The following is a 12,479-nucleotide window of genomic DNA, read 5'->3' as shown; positions in this document are numbered from 1 at the left end:
GCTAGCTTTCACTGGCCACATGGATATTCTCAAAAGGTGCTCCAGGAAAAGTGAATTGAAATGAATGAAAAGTGGACTAGATGCAGTACTTACCAAGTTAAACTGTTTGTTTGTCAGAACTAAGTCATTTAGAGATGTGATGAACTATTTTAATGGAATTGAATTTGTTTTTGAATAAAAGAAGTCTGTATCCCAACTTGATCCTTTGGACCAAACAGCAATGTTATGCCCTTGAAAGACTACGTTTATTACCTCACAAAAACTTGAATTAAAAGTATTAAGCCACTGTTATTTGACAATTAATTCGCTTTAATTGGTCTAAAATAGCCAACATGTCGCTGTTCACTCCCTCCTATGGAACCATGCGTATGCTTAAAACCAAACCCAGCTTCAATATTGCGCACATGTGGCCACTTTTTGTGCTTGGTGACGCCTATGTTTTTTCCCCCATCCCTAAATGAGAACCCAGAGAGCGTCACACGAGCACGGCGGGGTCAGTGACCGCGCACGCCGCCTGTTTATCCGTATGAGAGGTGCTCGGGAGCGCGCCCCCCTTGGCCGCGGAAGGTGAGCGAGTGTCTGGAGGGGAGGACTCGGGAGCGCGACCAGCCGGGGATCGATCGGATTAAACTCGATTTGAGTGAAATTAACACAAAGGAGACAAGAGCAACGCACACTAGTCGGCGAGGTCGCGCTCGAGAGGCACGCCGGACTAAAATCGCATGTAAAATATAAATCCTGAACTTTTTCTCTGTTTATTTATATTTCAAAAGGACCACGGTGGATTTTTTTCCAAGCAACGGAGACACTAACCCCGCAGCGAGGAGTTGATTTGATAAAAAGACCGAAGTCACCGAGCGCGTTAGGTAAGCTGAAACTCTCTTTTGGTCCTTATTTAGTCGGTTTGTTAATTTACTTGTTAGTCTTATTCAAACCGAATCTTATCGTATTTGAACGGCAAGTTTTCTCTACTTTTTCCACGGCAATCGGACTCGTCTAATCCACTGTACGAGTTGGCTTGGCGACATACGCGCTTCATTCAGAGCAGAACTCACAAGAACCACGTTGTAGGTTTTACTGTACACCAAAGTACCATTTTAATCCCAAATTTCAGTAGAAAGTCATTGAAGCTTCGACTGGCTGCCATGCCGACATGCTAACAATAGCAAGTTTAGCTTTGCCACCCGCTGCATCGCTCACACACACACGCACCACAGTCCCATTACTTTGAAAAGTGGAAAGAAATGCGTCCTGGACAAGAGCAGGAATCGGCATCTTTCTAACACATTTATTTCGTTAACTTATTGCAAAGTCTAGGTTAAAATGTTAACTTTATCCACGCTTAAGTAAGAGTTGGTTAGCCCAGTTAGCTAATTGTGTTGAAGCTTGTAGAAGACACGAGGTGGCTCAGTGTAGAGGTGAGTCACTGGCGACTGAATGAACGGAGCTCAGGGAGATTCCCAGCGGACTACACTCAGCACATATGTCCAAAAGTAGTGCGTACACGGGGCAAATAAAGGGACTCGTTATAAAATGAGTGAATCGTGTCTTCAATGAGCAAATTGTTTAAATTGCAGAATGAAAAGTGCGTATAGTAGTCGCCAATTTTGGTGGACGCCAGGACGGAGCAGTGGAGTAGGGGGAGTTATGAGGCCAGGCGGTCATTCCTCCGATGCAGCCGTGTTTTTAACCTTGTCCCGTCGCTCATCAGTTCATAAAACAAGCTTAAAGCAATGATTAATGATACCACAGCCCACGTATTGCTATAAACTTGCGAGAACAGCGTTTTCTGTGAGATTTACTAGATGAGCGACTAGTTTGTCGATCCGGAACGCCGTGCGTAATGCCGCTGATAAGCTAATTAGCAGCGCTAGCCGCTGGAGCCTAGCCCAGCGCTAGGGCAAATAACTTCAGCTAGCTGTTAGCAACTGTCCTCATTGTGTGTGTGGACCACTTTGTAGCCCCCTGAGCTAGCGTCTAACCTGTTCCCTGCGCTCGTATGGGCGACTTTAGCTTGGAGGCATAGTGAAGCACCCTTCAGTTTTTTTTTGTTGGAAGTGAGGCGCATTACACGCAGCACTTTTCACAGTACTTTTTCCGCGTTTTTTGTGTTTGTTTTAGTGCTTAAGTATTGCTTTACACTTCACTGTACAGTAAACTTTGGCAGCCACCTCAGCTACACTTGTTACTCGGTTCGGACGAGGCAAAACGGTCCACACACCTGCCGATGCACTAGCGCTTGTATGGGGTCTGTTCTGCGCATAAATCTGCTCTGTTCAAATGTGTACTCTGTTGCTCTGTACTTTGTTGTGTCTTTGTACACGAATGAACGATCTTGCGCTTTCTCCATTATGCATGGAGTAACCGGTCAACTTGCATAATGGTTGCTCTCACGCAACTTTGTCGGACTCTGAAGCTGCGCAGATCTGATAACCACTCGGTCTGGTGTTTTATCTCACGCACTGGGTCTCGGGACAGTGTGTCTATATTGCCATCACCTTTTCGTTTTTACCCAGTGGTTTTATGCACATTCGCCAAAGTTGGTTACACAAGTGCAGTGCTCATTTTTTCCTGCTAAAGCCAGGAGCTGCTACCCCCACCACCTTGTGTCTGTGAGCCAAGATGGCAGCTAGTCATGTTTAGCGGGCCACAGAGAGGGAGAGGGAGAGAGAAGGAGAGATAAGAGGCCCGACCACACACAAGCACAAAGACGCACACACACACAACAGATGTTCAGCACTATTTGGTCTTCTGTCTCGTTTGTCCTTTGCCTTTTCTTGTGGTTTAAGTTTGGAGGCGGTCTATGGCGTTGCCCCGTCTTGATCGGTCTGATAAACATCAAACTAGAACCTAGTTTTGTTGGTCCAATTCCTGGCAGTTTGTTGGAAAATACTGTGTTAAAGTAAGGTTTCCTTATATTACCAAATGTAATTGTAAATGCTCAAATTTATCTTATGAACTAAAGTTTAGAGTGTCAGTGACTTTGATTTGGTTGCACTGCTAGTTTAAGAAATGATATCACGGACTATAATATCAGAGGCCTGTACTTTATTGCAGTCTTACTTTTTTTTTTAGTGCCACATGTCTCTAGTGGTTAGTTTATCACAGTCCCACCAAAAAGTCTCATCAAAACTTGAGACTGCATTTATGGTTAGTTTTGTGGCATGCATCAAAGCTAAATACTCAATGTCCAAGACTGTTCGTTTCACACAATAATTACAATTTTTGTACCGTTTGTGTCTTCACTGTCAGTTATTGATGGAAAAAAACAAACTTTGACAACAAACTTTTGGCCTTAAATTAAATTTGGGTTTGCACATGCTGTGCCAAGTTGATTTATTATCAGCAATTGTATATCAGTCATTTTATTGAACAAATCAAATCGTGTGTCCATCTTTTAGTAAGAGTTGGCACAAATAAAATAGTTATTGTAGAGTCTTTGAACTCATTATTCTTAGCCAAATCAGTAGCAGCTATTTCTATTAACAGAGTCCCATGAGGTCTGACTGGTGACAAATGAAAAAATTCCAGCTAAGTGTCCTAGTGAGAAGTAGAGCCACAGCTACACAATGTAAGTGTTGGTAAATGGAAATGCACTTGCACTTATCAAAGTTTACTTTAGCAAACATTTAGTCATGTTCCATCTGCCTTTGCTCTTGCATGTAAGTGACGCAAGCACATTTTACTTTTCGCAAAGCGTGAATGGATTATAAAATGTTTTGGTCAAATGTGCAAGGGCAACATTGGGTGGAATTTTCATAGTTTAATTGCTAAGCTAGAAATAACAAACTGAAATGGTGAAATAGTGGTTTATGTCTTAATGTGAGGGGAGGACCTGGCATTGTCTTGATGGGAGACAAATTGTATTTATACAATCTTTGAGCAAGTCATTCACCTTATATCAGATTATAATAACATTGAAGAGTAACTGTAATAGAGCTTAAAAGCTCAAGCTTGTAGTAAAACAAACTTTCCATTGCAATACACGATATACGTGCTACCAAATCAGCCGCCAGCCGTTGGCCTGCAACAGTTAGAAGCCCCACTATTGGAATCCTTTGGGCCACTTTGCAGACTCAAGCCCTTCTTTCCTCTGGCAGGTGAGGCCTTGCCCCTTGGTGGGCCTGAGAACAGGCCCCTTTCAAACCCATTGGTGTTTGGTATCGGACACAGTGCTGGTGATTGTTTGGTGGCCATTTTGTCTGGTTTCATCACTGTCAGGCTAGCAGATCTGTTAGCGTAGATGAGAAGTGCTGCTGTTGTTTTCCTCTTTCATCTCATCATCCATCGCTCCACCTCCACAGACCCCCCCTCTCCCCCCTATGATTGCCCAGGCTCTGCATCTCTGCCTCGCTGTCTGTTCCCCTCCTCCTCCTCCTTTCTCTCTCCCTCTGCCTCCCTCCATCTACCGCCTCTCATTTCCAGCCAAAAGGTTAGCGGGGGTCTTTAGCGCCGCTGTGACATTCAAAACTGAGTGTCATCACTGTGTCTCTCTCTCTTCTTCTCACCTGGCTCTAACTCTTCCTCCTCCGCACTCGCACTCACCCCATCCCCCCGTCCTCCCCCTGCAGCGAAGGCCTTCTGGACCTCAGGAGCTGTGCCTAGAAGCGAAAGCTGGCCATAATGTGCCTCAAGTATCTGTGTGGGCAGTATGTGTTTTCTGCGCTGGCGAGTAGACGGCCTGTCAAGTACATTTCTGACCCGCGTGCGTGTGTGTGCGTCTTTTAATCTCTCCTTGACCTCTCCAGGCGTCTGTTCACTTGTGTCACATCCTGTTTTTCCTCCTTCATCCTTCGCTGCTCTAAAACCCAAAGTTGTCGTAGGTGGGCAAGAAATATTAAATCAGGCAAATGATAAGCGCAGTTGGAAATTCAGTTTTGTGTTCTCAGCACAGCAACCATACCCGATGAAGCAAGTTCAAGTACCAAATGCAGCTCAGATTAGATTTTTAAATGAGAAAATTTACAGTGTCCAGTAAGATTGTTGTTCTTCCGAGTTGCCACAACATCACCTTCATCTTTGTCCACTGTGATACTAATTTGTCTTTATACCAGATGCCTGCACATATCAAAGTTTTATACCTTTATGTGGGCTTGTGATTTGCAGAGGTATAGGATCTCTTCTATAACCTTACACAGCAAGATGAATTCTCGCAGCAGACAGAGTAGCACTGGGGTTTATGCGGAAGCCAAAGGGTTGCGCCCAAGCAGCCTGCACATATGCTACTGCTCAATCAATGATACTGTCCAAGCTAGCAAGTCATTTCGTCCTATTCAGATCTGAGTAGATTGTCTGATATAATGCAATAAATTTCCACAAGGACCTCATTCAACCACTTCACAAAATCCCAGTTGTTGCATAAAATTAATTTGCACCAAACGCACAAGTTTGAGTTGAGCACCGGCTGTAGCATTATGGTTGTGAGATGGTACCAACTGAACACGGCACAATAATGGCGCTGATGTGGCCTCCTCCAGTGCTCCCTTGTTTTCAGCAGCATCTCTCCAGTGAATCACGGCTGATGAAAGGTTAAGTGCTGCTTGCTCATGAAGGCAACACGGAACTGGGAAAATGCAGATGGATGTGAGGTCGTGGAGGATGGTAAAATGGAGTCATATTGTCTACATATGTGGAAAACTAGTGCAGCTAAGCCACACAGCAATGCAAGCCAGCACAATAGAAATTCAAATATCTGTATAAAAACAATTTTATTTGTGAAACTGAAATTATTATTCTAGTTGTATATCCTTTAATTCTTCTTTGTTCACCTAGAGATGTTGTCTACTGTACAGATCTATTTGTCATGCTGCCATTTTCCCTGTTACTGCTCTCTAGTATGTAATTTTTCATGGAGTCCGGTCTTAATTTATGATTGTATAAAGACTCTCCCTGACCCTAACCTACTCACAGGAGCTCTACTGATGCTGTCCAGAGAGGACCGTTGTATGCCTGTCCCAAAGGAGAAGTTACCCTGTGCCTTTATGGGACCAACTCCAAAGTTAATTGGTGGTTAGTACAGGAGCAGGCGGGGCTGCCATAGGGAACTGGCCAATCTCAGGGGAAGAGGTCTGGACCCTGCTGTCCCATTGGTCCTAAAGGGGCATGTCAATATCTGTGATTGATTATAGTGTAGTGGGGGTTGTGACCAGGCCTCTACACACTTCTGTGGAAAGAGAATGGTACAATAGAAACATGGTAAACCTTTTATTTCTATTCACAACATAGTTCTTTGTAGAAGTTAGAATTTTAAGTAACAAGAAAATTATCTTTTTGTATGCTCTTGCAATAAAAGGCTATAAAAGTTAAGGGAAGGGCTGTACAATAATGCAGTCGAATTCAAATTGCAAAGGCTGCAATGTTTTCTGCAAAGAACAAAATATCATGTCCTTTAATTGAAGATGGCTAATTGTAACTATAGTTTAGACACATCCACAAACTAGGGCTGGGCGATATTGGACCATTATGAATTTAATCAATTTTTAATCAATCGAAATCAGAGCAGGGACCGCTATCATTCTGTTACTTCAATTACTTTTGTATAGATATGTAAACACATAAATAGTTTAAATTACCGATAATTGTTAATTTGAAGAAGTGTGCCATTGATAAAGTAAAACTGATAAATTTTACATGAACCAGATTTTTAGGTTTATAGGCCTAAATGTGACTAAAGCAGACCATATAAGACATATACAGCCTTATAAAGTTCTAGTCTGCTCAAAAGCTTTTTTTATACAGGTTTACATTAATCATTTTCTTGCTACATATTAAATGCCGTTTGTTTTATTTTGGTGTTTTCCTTATTAACAATATGCTTTATACAAGTCATTCTATCTGGGTTTCATGCATGCTTTTTGCAACACAGAGGGAAAGGGGCTGGCTCTACAACCGTGGCCGCTCCTTTAACACAAGATGGATTATGAGTGGCACGAGCTCAAAGCAGCCACTGTAGGAGAAAGGCAGGCAGTCCTGTACGCAGTCCGACTGCATTGGGCTGTTGAGTGTTTTCTTGTCTGCGCACTGAGCACATGTTCACAGCAGGCTCAAATAGGCAAACTCCTCTCACTGCACCACTCATCGTCTCATTGGACTTTGAGAAGTAAAATACAACTAGATCCTTGTATAGTCAATCAGCTGGATTGCATGCATGTCAATCTATAGGGCTAAGGCATGGACTGTTGGTCTCTGCTGCCTCGTGTTTTCACTTCTTGTAGCGATGAAAATTTTTCGGTGATCTAATGTGAGTAGCCTGTATCCCCTCTCCTGTGTCATGAGGCTGGTACAAAGGGGTTTCGCTGAAATATCTTTCCTTTAAATGTAAAAAGCCCATTTATGTAAATACCTGTCTTCTGCTCTCTGCCTTTGACCCAGGATTTAAGTAGGTGGGCAGAACCTGTCCTCAGAATGAGCACTCTGAGGGAGAAAACCTCTGAGGAAGCAGCTGAATCAGTGTATTTTGGTCTTCTAATTATCAGATTGAATTATCGGTGAAAATGTTAGTAGTTTTTGTGTGATGTCATAATTGCCATTATCAGCCAATGATTATGTTACTGATATGCTTATGATGGCAATCCTTGATTTCACAATTTTGCAGTTTTTAAAAATCTCAATTATTAAAAACACAAATGAATATATTTAATTGGGTTAATTGCCTATCCCTCCCTAAAAACATGTTCTGAAATGCATGAATTTCTTGTATTAGTTTCAGTTCACATTTCAGTCTTCTCTCAAATGTTAATGCTAGTTGTTTATAATGTGCGCCCTGAACTGAATCTTACTTTTGCAACATAAAGAGATCTAATCTAATTGCAATTGTCAGAAAAGTATGTTTTTTTTTTTTGTAATCTTGCAGCCCTTGTTCTTAACCAGTCAAGTTTTTAAGCAGTCAGTTTTTGCAGCCATTGTGATGAAAAAGGGTCATTCAGCAGCAATTGTGGTATTTTAATTTCCCCAAAATGTCCAAGACCTGAAAAAGTACCACATTTATTTAGAATCAGATGCTGGCTGGTAAAAATACAACCTCTACCAAAGAAACAGGAAAACGCTACTTTTTTCTAGTTCAGATGTTTCCATGCCTGTCAGTGCAGTCTGTGGTTGCAAAGCTCTCAAAACCAGTAGTGGTTTATAGAGACGAGCAGGCAAGGAGGTTCCCAGTTCAAGATAAATCCAGGGATGAAACCTACCTTTGAAATTTGAGTTGTAGGGTTTTCCCCAAAGTAACTAAGTGCTGTGTGCCTTTTTAGAAAACTCATTTGCATCAAAGAGAAACCTCTTTCCCCTCATGCTGTTTGATTTCTGATGTATTTTATATTCATCAACTTTGTCATAATCTTGATTTACTGCAAAGCAATATTTATGGTACAAACAAGTGCATAATGTCATGTAAACAGAAGAACAAACCGTTCCCATGAAGTGTGTTGCTCTTGGCCAGTGTTAAGCTTGAGGAGAAAGGTGACAGTTATTCAGAGCAGAGAAGTATCTGCCGAGTCAGGCTTTATGGACAGTAACCACACAGACAGAGGTTAAATGTTTTGGACGTCATAACATCAGGGGACACTCTTGGACGTAATGCCACAACCTACATGGACATTGGGTCAAAAATTGTTATATTTTGAAATGGCTTGGAGACCAAGACATCATATTTTTGTTTCCTTGAATAATTCTGACCATTCTCTCTCCTCTCACCAGATAAACTTTGTCATAAAGTTGGTGGGCATTATAATGACATCTTATTTGTTTTTCCCTGAGATGGCCTTTTTGGCTTCTGTAGCTTTCTTCCCACACATTCATCCCTCCACTGTACATAACCACACCAAGTTGGTCCAACTAATCTTGATTCTGACTTCTCAAAAAAAACGGATAATTTCCAGAATGAATATCAATATCTAACAAATGAATAAAAGAAGGAAGGTATATCAATTGTGTTCTTTATAAATGGTTCTAGTATGAACTGAAGGGGTTTATTGTTGTTTGTAGTCACAACTGGAGATTCATTTGTCCAGGACTCCCATACAAATGTTTGTCAAACTGGAGACACAAGTTTTTGCATTTCAAGTACTTTGTTGAACTTGGTGCTAGTTTTACAGCTTGTGTGGATAGCTGCTTAGTCCAGATTTATGTCTCGCTTTTGACAGTCACCTTTAAGTCCTCAATTATTAGTTTCTTATTGAAACTGAATTGAAGATTTTTTCCCCTGGAAACATAATTTTACTTGAGCACTTTGGGCCTCCATTAGGACCTACATGTAACAGTTGCCCTCTCGTTGGCTCCTTGGCTCGCTGCAGTGCCCTACTTCTCCGCTCCTCTTCTCTCCTGAGCCTGGCCCTGTCTGTCCTCCGGGATCTGAGCGGGAGCCAGTGGTTTTTCCTATACCACATGCTAAAGGCAGGGAACAGATTGGATAAACACAGCCCTTTTCCTGCTGACCCATCCCCTCCTCCCTCTCCTTCCAACACCACACAGCATGCACTCGGCACACACACTGTCCATTAACGAAGCAGCCGTGCGTAAAATAACCAGATTTTCTCGAGCTTCACTGCATCGTTCTTTCTTGCCTTTACTCTTGATACCCCCCCCACACACACACACTCACACACATACATCTATCTCCCCTCTTGCCCCTCTCCCTCCTCTTTCCCCCCCTCTTTCTCCTCTTCCTTCCGGGCCCAAATCCCAGCCCCAAACACAAGGCTTGCATCCCCTACACTTGAGCATAATTACACACACAGCCCAAGCTCCCTGCACGCTGTCCTCCATTTGCGAACAAAGGTATAAATTATAGTGGCTTTAGATCCTGGGCGATATTGTGGAGGTGGGTGGCTGTGCACGTGTTCACCAAAAGGAAAACCTCCGGATCGCTTACCACTTAAAGGTTGTCTTGTAGAGCTGTTGGGTTGGTTTTTGTTGTGTCTTTTTCTGTGTGCGGAGCTAAGAGGAAGCGTGGCAGTGTTGACATGGCAGAGATTTCCTGTAGTAAAGCCTGGAGGCTACAGACAGTTCAGCTGCCAAAGTCTCGACAGCACACTCTTCTGCTCTGTTCTGTTGCTCTGGGCTTGTCTCCTGTTCTTGTGACTATGTGTTTCCCCTGTAGACTTAACATGAACTGACTGAGTAGTAGGTTTGTTGTAAATCTAAAATGAAGTGGTGGATACAGTTAAATAGATTAAAATGTCTACAGCAGACAAGTAGTTGGTGCTCTGGTCTTCCTTGTAGATCTCAATGTAGGGCTGGGTTTGCCTGGGATCTAGAAGACGCACTTCTCAAATACTTTTGATGTGGTTACAGTTGAATCTCCTTGAGTTCAGATAGGCCTGATTAATAGGTGGATTTGCATGGTCTGTCCAGAGATCCATCAAGATCAACTCATTACAAAGGAAAGGAATATTTCCCTTGTGCTAGTATGCAAAACCTGCCATAAGTTTTACATTACCTAAACAGCCCCCCATTTTCTGTTTTAAGCCTCATCTTTAATTTGTCCAATACGATGTCCCAAAATGTTGATTTACTGCTGCTACAATAATTGCAAGTCATACAATATATTTACTAAGGTTACTGTGGCCAGTGTCCCATCCTTTAAAACAATTAATCTTTAACATTTGAACTTTGCTGCTGTTTATCAGACTGTTGGCAGTAGATTTTGTTTATTGTACCATGTCCAAAGTAAAAAAGTTACAAAGGAGGGGGTATATTTTGCTCATGAAGTTGCCAGTTTTTAAAAGTGGTATACAGAGCAGATGAGTTGTCAACTATTACTGCTGGCTTCAAGTTGGTGACTTAAACATGCACGTGCCACAGCTGTTCAGTTGTGCTGAAAATCATGTCAGGCTTTCAGACCACACCCTTCTCCTGTCACTCGTCAGTGTTGTACTGTAAAACTGTCAGCACGGGCCATAGTCCAATCACTGTTATTGTTGGCACCTCCATAACATAGTCTTTGTTTTTGTCTGTCAGCTACGCAAACATTAAATTATACAAGCTATTGATTGACCGTGTCATTAAAGAAGTAAAAAAAAAAGTGGGTTAATCCCTGTAGATCAGGAACTATACTATGAACTGGAGACCAAATATGTTTTTTATAGGCCCAGGCTTCCATCCATTGACCTAAAGTATAACAAAGATGTCTGGAAGAATACATTTGAATGGAAATGGCTGAAGTGAAAACTGTTACCTCAGCTCATCTCCTTGGCATCTATTTTTCTTTTTTTTTTTCTTTTTTTTTTTATCTTCTCAGCCAGCACTGGCTTAAGCCAGGCCCGGGTCTACAAGGGTGCCTAAATATGCATTGCGCCCTTATTTCAGGTCCATAAAATAATGACACTTATATACAATATTGTAAATGCACCTCTTTGAAACTTTGCACCCTCAGTCAGTCTGAACCCGGGCCTGGCTAAAATACTTCATTACATAGTGAGATAATGGGCCTTATATCTGATTGGTTGAAAGTCCTGTCCTGCAGAGTCAAACTCTGTAATGACATACACATTACGAAAGTTACAAAACTCTTACAGGTTAGCCTGAAAATTAAGTTCATAGCACGTCTTAAATGCATTCAGATCCACTGGCCCATGTTAGTGTCACTTTGTCATCTGCATTTGACCCATTCATTTCATGAATCATCTGCATCTTATCAGCCAACAGTTCAGTGATTCCAGCAGTGTTTTCTGTCCTCATACATGGAGCTGAGGATGACAAGAGAATATTAATATGAAACATTTCAAACTGTTTTCTCATTATCATACTATATTTCATGACATACAGGTATCTAGTATCTATAGCAGGGGTGTTCATTACGTCGATCGCGAAGGCATTTTGGGTAGATCGCGTCCCGTCATCCATCCAGTCACATGACTAATATACAGGACAACCAGTCAGATTACACCTGACTCTAGGTCACATCATGGGCGCTGCACATGCATAAACAAGCGCGAGTTAGCTTAACCCTATAGCGTCGGATCCTATCGTCGCCGATAGAGCGCGGTTGCAGACTTTCCAGCAGCGTAACTCCGCACCCAGTCGTGCTCTCATTCAAATTCAAACGGCGACTCAAAGCGGAGGCATGGGGCTATCTCAGTATTTTACCGTCGTTACGGTAATCTGCCTCTGTTGTCCCTCGAAGGTGACGAATGAGAGCGCGGGGGCTGAGGGGATTTTCCCAGTCATTTATTTGATGCGTAAAAGAAAAAATATGGATGGATGTGTAAAATAGAAGTAGTTGTGTGAAAAAAATGCTGTAAATCCTGATACTTCGTTTAACATGTTTTTTATGGCTATAAAAGACAAAACCATAATCAACATGATTAGCTCTGTTATCGCTTTCAAACGAAAAATGCTGGCTGTCAGAAGCTACTGCCCGAACTATGCATCCCTCACTGATTCCATTCAGTGCAAGTCAGAGCAGTAATCATCATTCAAGTAATTATGAACATGTAGAAGTTCAATTGTGTTGTGCAGTATTATCTACATGTAAGTTGTGCAAGGTA

The 12,479-nt window shown here is 42.1% G+C and overlaps 1 protein-coding gene across 1 annotated transcript in view; it reads left to right on the top strand.

Annotated features, from left to right (window-relative positions):
* The first annotated feature begins 738 nt into the window (after nucleotides 1-738).
* Nucleotides 739-12,479, top strand: part of chd7 (chromodomain helicase DNA binding protein 7) — a 71,751-nt gene continuing 60,010 nt past the window's right edge. The window contains 1 exon segment of the mRNA XM_033982036.2: nucleotides 739-871. The gene's annotated coding sequence lies outside the window, so the exon portion shown is untranslated.

Source organism: Periophthalmus magnuspinnatus, chromosome 17 (assembly GCF_009829125.3).
Source record: "Periophthalmus magnuspinnatus isolate fPerMag1 chromosome 17, fPerMag1.2.pri, whole genome shotgun sequence".
In the NCBI taxonomy this organism is placed as follows: domain Eukaryota; kingdom Metazoa; phylum Chordata; class Actinopteri; order Gobiiformes; family Gobiidae; genus Periophthalmus; species Periophthalmus magnuspinnatus.
This window is presented reverse-complemented; position numbering and strand designations above follow the sequence as displayed.